This window comes from Echinops telfairi, unplaced genomic scaffold, assembly GCF_000313985.2.
Source record: "Echinops telfairi isolate 266 unplaced genomic scaffold, ASM31398v2 ScPeMD7_7400;HRSCAF=8409, whole genome shotgun sequence".
Classification (NCBI taxonomy): domain Eukaryota; kingdom Metazoa; phylum Chordata; class Mammalia; order Afrosoricida; family Tenrecidae; genus Echinops; species Echinops telfairi.
Window position 1 is genome coordinate 5,161,984 of NW_022111300.1, and position 9,599 is coordinate 5,171,582.

The 9,599-nt window shown below is 38.3% G+C and overlaps 1 pseudogene; it reads left to right on the forward strand.

The window, feature by feature from the left end:
• The first annotated feature begins 7,512 nt into the window (after positions 1–7,512).
• On the forward strand, positions 7,513–8,304 carry LOC101639525 (annotated as a pseudogene).
• The last annotated feature ends 1,295 nt before the right edge of the window (positions 8,305–9,599 follow it).

Genomic DNA, 9,599 nt, shown 5'->3' on the forward strand with positions numbered 1-9,599 from the left:
TGGGCAGCATTGGGTTGAGATGTTTTCGTGATGCACACTTTCTTTACATAAAACTCTCTTATACATGAGTTGCTGTGGATTTGTTTCTCTAAAGTTCCTAGACTAATACACCATGTAACATGCTTGAGGAGGCTGCAAAAAACTTTTGTGTAAAAATTCCATTGTCTTTTCATCCCATGTTTTACATAACCTTTTTGAAGACTACCTCATATTTGAAAATAGAATAAACCACAGACAGAAAGTCTGTTGGTAAGATGTGACATGAGAATTTATGAGTGGACAATTCTTGGGTAACAGAACCTTCAAAATTATTTTCAAATGGAAAGGCCAAAGATATAGCCGTATAATTTTCATGCTTCAAACTATCTATTTAACAAGCAAAAGTCCTAAGAATGGCATTCTGGAAACAGAAACTAACCATGTAGTCACAGAATCAGAACTTGACTTTTGTTTATTATATATTAGATCATTATAAGATGAAAAACATATAAAATTATACCAAAAAATCATGTTAAAAATTTTAGAGCTCTCCTATTGAAAACAAAACTATTGAATTTACCAGATACTGCTAAAAGAACACAGAAGTCTGTTTGGGGAGAAGTGTATCTGGGTTGCCCCTTAGAAATGAGGAGAGTGAGATTTTGTTTCATGTACTGTTTGGAGCTGTTGTCAAAGACAAGTCCCTGGAGAATAACAGCATGCTTCGAAAAGTGGACAGTCAATTGAAAGGAGGAAGGTGCTTAACAAGGTTAATTGACACTGTGACTGCAACAACAATCTCAAACACAGCAATATGTACAAGAGGCCTACTATGGATTGATGCTCCTGTACACAGGACCTCTGCCTATACCATTAACTGAAGGTTTTGAAATGTTGACATTTTTATACTTTTGCAAGTTTCTGGGATGTCTGAATTAACAAAAGACTTCTAGATTCTCTTATCTGCTCCCTTTTCAATGTGCTGCAGGATCATATTTCTGGGAACTTGAATTTTAGATTTGTGAGAGAGTAAGAGTAAAAATGTAATTTGGTCTTTATGCGATTGTGAAGGTGTTTTTGATAACGTAGATACACTGAAGGCATATAAGCAGCCCTCAGTGGTCCATGGACACATCTTAAGAACTTCTGCCCTGCATTAACCCACCCAAGGGGAGGGTATTGTTTATATCTTCAAGGAGAGGGCGAGAGACACCAGGCTTCAACCTGATGCGCCAAGACGTGAATACAACATACCAGCATGTACAAGGGAACCAATAGAGAGGTCTGCAGGGCCGATCCCAACTCCAACTATGTGGTCACCTCTGCCCCCTCATAAGAATGCACTTCAGAGGACAGCACTGGAGCTACAGCTTGGGGAGAGGGGCGCATTGGATTAGAGCACACAGGAGAAATGAAAAGGGACAGAGAGGGAGGAGAGGACATCCTGGCCCACCAAACTCCGAGGATGATGTTCCTGCTCAGAGCAGAATGCACATGGAAAGGACCATAGGGCCAGTCCCACTATGGGACACGGTGTACCTCACTGAACCATGGCACTGCAGTGGACAACACTGGAGACACAGGGTGGGAATAGTGCACGGTCTGTCCCCATCATGCTGGGGCGAGACACTGAAGGTATGCAGTAGAGCAGCAGGGAGAACAGAGGGATGAACCCCTGGGGAATACCAAAAATAGACTTGAGACAGAGTGTGGTACCCCATCAGACTCAACTGGAAAACACTAATAAAGGCCAACAAACAGACCTTGAACTATGTATAGGCTTTTCCATTTTTGTCCGTGGCTTTCCTTTTGTTATGATTATTTTGTTTTTGTTTTTGGTTGTTGTTATTGTTTTGTTGCTTTTGACTTCATTTGTTGTTTTATTTGGCTTTGTCTGGGTTTTGCACTTAATGCATCTGCATGTCTATCTAGATAAGATAGGTGAGATAAATAATTAGGAGATGAAAAGAATGGGACCAATGGTTCCATGGGGATACAGGAAAAGGGGAGGTGGGAGAAAGGAAAGGTGGAGGGGTGGGGAACCAACCCAGGGGAAAGGGAACAACAAGTGAACTATAATCAATGGAAGGAAGGTTGTAGGATGCCTAGTGGGGCTTAATCAAGGGCAATGTAGCAGCGAGGAATTACTAAACACGAGTGAAGGCCGAACATGATGGTGGGACAAGAGGAAAGTAAAAGGAAATAGAGAAAAGAATCAAGAGGCAAAGGACATTTATAGAGGCCTAAATACAGGCATGTACATATGTAAATACATATATAATGAGAGGGAAATAGAACTATATACTCATATCTATAAGAATTAAGGTTGCAGATGGACATTGGGCCTTGACTCAAGTACTCCCTTAACACAAGAACACTTTGTTCTAACAATCTGGCATTCTGTGATCCCAACATGATCGCTGAAGACAAAAAGGGTGCATAAGCAAATGTGGTGAAGAAAGTTGATGGTGCCTGGCTATCAAAGATATAGCATCTGGGGTCTTAAATGCTTGAAGATAAATAAGCGGCCATCTAGCTCAGAAGCAACAAAGCCCACATGGAAGAAGCACATCAGCCTGTGTGATCATGAGGTGTCAATGAGATCAGGTATCAGTCATCTAAGACCCAGAATAAAACCATACGCAGGGTGAAGGGGGGGTGGTATGGAGTAGAGACCCAATGCCCATCTTTATACAACTGGACATCCTCTTACAGAGGGGTCACAGGGAAGAGATGAGCCAGTCAGGGTGCAGTACGGCACCGATAAAACACACAGCTTCCCTCTAGTTCCTTGGTGCTTTCTTGCCCCCACTATCATGACCTCAATTCTACCTTCCAAATCAGTTTAGACCAGAGCATGCACACTGCTACAGATAAGAGCCTGCAACACAGGGAATCCAGGATAGATAAACCCCTCAGGGCCAACAATGAGAGTAGAGATACCAGTAGGAGTAGGGGGCGGGGTGGGGGTGGGGAAGAAAGGAGGAATTGATCACAAAGATTAACCTAGAACCCCCTCCCAGGGGGACAAATAATGTAAAAGTGGGTGAGGGGTGACAGAAGGCAATGTAAGATATGGAAATAATAATTTATGACTTATCAAGTGTTTGTGAGGGAGGGGTAGTGGGGCAGGAAGGGGGAGGAAATGGGGAGCTGATATCAGGGGTTCAAGTGGGAAGAGAATGCTTTGAAAATGATGATGGGGGCATATGTGCAAATGTGCTTGACACACTGTAGGAATGTATGGATTGTGATAAGAGAGGTTAGAGCCCCCAATAAAAGTATTTTTTTTAAAAGAAAGAAAATTTTTGAAAATTATGATGGCAGCAAATGTACAAATGTGCTTGACACAATGGATGGATGCATAGATTGTTGAGTCCCCAATAAAATGATCTTTTTAAAATAAAGAACTTCTGCCATGAACCAGTGGTTCATATTTCAAGATTTCTGTTTCAACATTCTATTCCAGTAGCCCTGTCTGTTTGATTCAGAATGAAGTGTTTTGTTGTTGTTGTTGTTTCATTGTTGTTATTGATTTTTGAAGTGAATCTCTTAAATGAAAGATTTATATCCCATTCATTCTACATGGCCATGATTGGTTGGCTGGAGGCTGATAAAACACTGCCTCTTAAAACTCTCATCTGGTTTCTCTTTTACTGCCATCAAGTCAGTGTTGACTCATAATGACACCCTAGTTTCCTAAGCCTGTTTATGGGAGTAGAAAGCCCAGTCTTTCTGAAGCAGAGTTGCTAGTGGTTTTGAACTGGCAACCATGAGGCTCACAACCCAATGCTTAACAACTCTACCATCAGGGCTCCCTCACCCGGTAACGATAGTGTTATTTCCACTGACATTCCCTGGCAAGTTACATCTAGTTCCAAAGGATCAGGGATGAATAGCTTTGCCAAGTGCCCTAAAGGAAACTCAGAAAGTTGATGAAGACCACTTAATGACCACCAGAGTACTCTTTACTTAAAATATATAAATGCCAGTCAGTAGTATTAAACTTCCTGGAAAGGATATATACTTATAATAAGATTTAAATAAATAAAAACATCCCAGTAGAGCAGGGATTAAGTATTCTGCAATTGGAACTCACCAGCAACTCCTGGGAGAAAGGTTTGGCAGTCTGCTGAGTAAAGGGAAGTCTGGGAAACCCGATGGAGCCCGTCTACTCTGTTTGACAGCCTGGCTGTGAGTCAGAATTGACTTGAGAGAAAGGATTTTAAAAAGCAAGATGGTTATCTTACAACAAGCCTACAGCATTTCAGCAGCAATTCCAGTCAGCAAACACATGCAGCCTCTTTGCAAATGCAGGAAGCCCATCTTCCAGGAAGAGAAAGCCCGTGCTCAGATTATCACAGGCTTTCCTGATCAGACAGCAGGAGATCAGAAATATTATGAATAGGACTTTCTAGTTATGCAGCTAAGTAGAAAGTAGTAGAAAAAGTTAACGTAGCACCAAATACCACTGTAGCTTTAGCTTTCTTTTTCTATTCAGAATAACTCAATTTTTCCTTCCATTCATTTAGTCCATTTTGTAAGTGTGTGTAATACATGTTGCTAACTGATACAGATGCAATACTATTACAACAGAAATATTATTAATGTGATTGGACTCTTGGTAGAAATCTCGAATGCACAATCTAGATTCAGATTGTTTTGCAGTCCAAGTTTCAAGTCCAACCTAGCATTATAGGAACAGTTACTGAAATGCCTATAAATCTTAGTTTATTAATCTCTGAATCAAGAATAATGGTACTTAATAATGAAATAAATAGTACTAGCTACTGATGGAATAGCAAGGCCTACATCATAGATTAATTTTGAGCATTAATGATCACATGTATATAAAATACAAACACCTATCAGAGTTAATGCTGCTATTGTTTCTTATTACAAAGGAAAAGTATAGAAAGCTTAATGTATGCTGAGGTATAAAAAGCATGAATGTATAAATGTGCTTTACACAATTGATGTATGTATGGATTGTGATAAGAGTTGTATGAGCCCCTAATAAAATGATTTTTTTAAAAGCATGATAAAACTAATAAAGCATTTTCACTAACAATAATAACTAAAATCAGGAAACAATATGTTCATTGATATAATAATGATGAAATAAAAAATAATAATGCCAAAATAAATTAGCATCCTTAGGAAAGCTAAAGTTAGTATACTTGCTTTAGATAAAAGTTTAAAGATGAAAGGCTGTAATATCATTACTTTCTATCTTCTTTCCCATGGAAATTTAATTGAAACTTTTGAACATTGGTTTGAGAGTTTAGGTAGGTTTGTCTGGGTATATAAATAGTTGATTCTTATATTTGGTCAGATTTCCCCTGACTGTTCATAAACTCTTGGGATACATCCTCATAAATTACACTTAGTGAATTAATTATCATATGTGTAACTGTTTCATGTTGTACTTGCCTAATTTGATATTTTTTTAAACAATTTCTATTTAAGGTACCCATTTGCAAGTCGGAAAATGAGGCAATGTAATTATGTAATGCTCTGAAATGTCAAAACAAAACAAAAGTTGTAAATAAAAATGGCTAAATCCACCCCTCAGAAAAACAGTTTAAAGGTGAAGAGTGGAAACAATGCTGATGAAGTGTCTTCTCCTATCACATGTCATTCTTAGGGGCCTGTGGCGAACAGCTCAAAAAAGGCTTCTGAGGAAGGGGCTTGGGCCGTGGGTCAATGGGGAAAGGGGAGTCAGTAACAGTGTTGCTGATCTCCCACTTTAAGAAACTTAGGTGTACTTAACCTTTAAATTGGTTTTACAGCTTCCATGATGTGCAAGGCTTTCCTCTTAGTGTGACTTCTCTGAGAATTGTGATCTTCCCACGCTGGATCCTGGCAGCCACCGTTCCTCAAGTCTCCACTTTGTGGTTTGAAGACATGCAGCAGCTGGTGGGTTCACTTTGACCAGTGGCCCAGGCTACTTCTGTGCATGCCCCATCCCCTGCACAAGCGGATCCTTCCCAGACTCCACTCCAAACCACACAGCCAAGCCTCCGGCTCTGAGATCCATCTGACATCAGCAATGATATCCCTTGTCCATGCTGTCTTCTGAATCTGGCTGGGACCTATGGCGGCCCCCTTTTAGTGTACTGCTGCAACCATTGTTGGATGATCTTAAGCAAAATTTTACTTGCATATGATATTAATGATATCATTCTATAATTTGAGCATTCTGTTAGGTTACTTTCTTTTGAATGGGTACAAATATGGATATCTTCCCGTTAGTTTGCTAAATAGTTATTTTCTAAATTTCTTTTCTAAAAGAGCTTGTGTATCTTCACTGCTTTAAAAAATAGATTTATTGGCATATAATTGACATATCATACAATTTAATAGTTCAGTCATATTAATAAGTTCTGTGCAATTATCACCATAATCAATTTCAAAATATTTTCTTGTTCCCTGTGCTCATTATTGTTAGCTTCCCATTCCCTCCCAACCACCTTTGCCATGCCTCTAGGTAATTATTAATGAAGTCTCTATAGCTTTACCTGTAAATTTACTTGGATTTCATACAAAATCATACAAAACAAAAATTTTTTTAAAAGAGAAAACAATGTCAAAGTAAAACAGAGAAAAATATCAAGAGAAAAGGAATAAAAAATATGAAAAACTGAAATAACTTTAAAATGGGCCAAAAGGGAGAACAAATGATAAGGTGTTACATTTTAACCTGACCTCATCCGCCATAGTAGACTTACATTCCTCTCGGTCTGAAGACTGTTTACATCCCTTACTATGTTCACAGGAGATTTACAGGAGGCTTAATCCACATGGGGACCTTGAAAATGGAATTTGGACTTCCACTGTCATCCACTGCCTTCTGAAAAACTGAGTGTTCAGAATTTATGCTTTAATACTATTCCCTCCTTTAGATTTGGAATTTATTATTTACAATCCTTGGATCACACAGGCTGGTGTGCTTCTTCCATGTGGACCTAGGTAGTACCTCACTTACATGGCTGCTTGTTTTAAGACAAGCCTTAAAGCCCCAGATACTAGTCTTTTTGATAGCCAGGCACCGTCTCGTTTATTGACCACATTTTGCTATACTTCCGTGATCTCATCATAAAGGCAACATTCAACAGAGCCATGTCATAAGAATTAATTGTTCTTGAATTAGGACTACCATTAAGTAAGAACCCAAAATTCATTCACATATCTATGATTTATGTATGTCTCTGGTTCATTCATTTTAAAGACATCATTATTTTATGACAGAACATTATAAATCATCCCCATGGAGCATAATACTTTTGATAGTGTCTTTAATTTATCTAATAGTATAGAATTTTTTAAGACTTCTGACAAAAGGAAATTATACTTATATAGACCAGTTTTTCAGACTAGAATACATCAATGACTTGTACAGATTGTGAGCATTTCCTCATGTGTTTGTTAGCCATTCAAGTCTCGTCCTTTGTGAATTGTGTATTCATGTCCTTTGCTTGCCTTTTAATTGTGGAGAAAAGCCTGTGCCACGAAGACTCCGGCCACCGGCCCCGTCCCTCCTCTTCTCTCTCCCTCCCCTCTGGGAACCGACGGGCGCCGAACCCCGAAGGTAATAGCTCTTCAAGTCTGCAATAAAAAATGGCCTCCAATAAAACTACATTGCAAAAAATGGGAAAGAAGCAGAATGGAAAGAGTAAAAAAGTCGAAGAGGCTGAACCTGAAGAATTTGTGGTAGAAAAAGTTCTGGACCGGCGTGTTGTGAATGGGAAGGTGGAATATTTCTTAAAATGGAAGGGATTTACAGATGCTGATAATACTTGGAACCTGAAGAAAATTTAGATTGTCCAGAATTAATTGAAGCATTTCTCAACTCTCAAAAAGCTGGTAAAGAAAAAGATGGTACGAAAAGAAAGTCTTTATCTGACAGTAAATCTGACGACAGCAAGTCAAAGAAGAAAAGAGATGCTGCTGACAAACCAAGGGGCTTTGCCAGAGGTCTTGATCCTGAACGAGTAATTGGTGCTACAGACAGCAGTGGGGAATTGATGTTTCTCATGAAATGGAAAGATTCAGATGAGGCAGACTTGGTGCTGGCAAAAGAGGCAAACATGAAATGCCCTCAGATTGTCATTGCGTTTTATGAAGAGAGACTCACTTGGCATTCTTGTCCAGAAGACGAAGCTCAATAATTGTTTGCATTGCTTTTTATATATATTTATATATATATATATAATTTGGGTCATGGGGTTTTTTTTGTTTCTGTTTTGAATTATTAGTGAGAAGAATAACTACATTCTAATGGAAATCAAGTTTGATATGTTTTTTTGGAGTAGTACTGGGGGAGTTGGGGTTATTTTGTTGTTGTATAAACAGCACTGGTTACAAATAAAGCTTTCAGTAGTTGCTTCATTTATCAGAAAAAAAAATTGTGTTTTTTTCTTATTAAGGTGTTGTAGAATTCTAGAGAGTTTAGTAATTAATTCCTTTTCCACTCTATCATTGCTAAATAATGTTTTCCAATTGGTGGACTCTCGTTTTATGCTTTTGATGATGCCTTTTGTTATTCACTTTGGGTGACCCTGCTAATATTTGAAATACCAGTGACGTGGTTTCCAGCATCACAGTAATACACAAGCCACAACAGCAAGACAGACAGACAAATGCTGGGAAGAGTGGGGGAGAGAAAGGTATTAGAGCTTAAATTCTGAGCACTGGTTTCCAGAAGGCTATGGATGGCAGTGAAAGCCCCAAATCCATTTCAGGGTACCCAAGTAGATGAAGACTTCAGGGAATCCCTCTGACCATTGACCAGGGATGTGAATGATCTGCTCTCAGTTAGGGTCCATCAGAAAGTGGACTCATGCAGATGTCATTAAGCTAAAATTGAACACTTCGTCATTTGTTCTCTCTTTTGACTCATTTAAATTTTTTTCTACTTTTCTTTTCTTTTTTATTTTTGATTGAGGTTTTTCTCTGTTTTATTTTTGCTCTTACTGTTGTGTTTTTTGCATTTATTTGTTTTACATTTTTTTTCTTTATATGAAATCCAGGAAAGGTAAATTTACAGCGACAGTAATTGGATCCGTAGTTTCTTAAGGTCATGGTAGAGAAGGTTGGAAGGCAATTGGGAGCTAATAATGAGTTCAAGAAATAAGATATTCTAAAATTGACTGTGATAATTGCATAATGTTCTTTTGTTGTTCTTGTTTTATTTTATTTTTATTAATCATTTTATTAGGAGCTCATACAGATGTCATAACATTCCATAATTCAAATGAATCAACCATAATTGTACAATTGCTACTATAATCAGAATTTTTTAATGTGCAAACAATTTAATTGTATGTGAATTATATGTTAATAAGTGTTTGTTTTTTAGTGGCAATTCTACTCTATTTTATAGTGTTGCTATAGGTAGAATCAACCAGAGGGCAGTGAGTTTGGGGGTAGGGGAGGAGAGTTATCCCATTCCTGGACAGTCAAAAATTCACTTCTAAAAAGGAGTAAATGGCATCATTCTAGATGACCTTTGATTTCCTAATGAGGTAGAGAAAACGGGACCAATGACCTTAAATCGCCTTGAGGAATGTTACACACAGAAGTTCTTAAACACGTCCAAGCCAATGGATGCCAGAGTG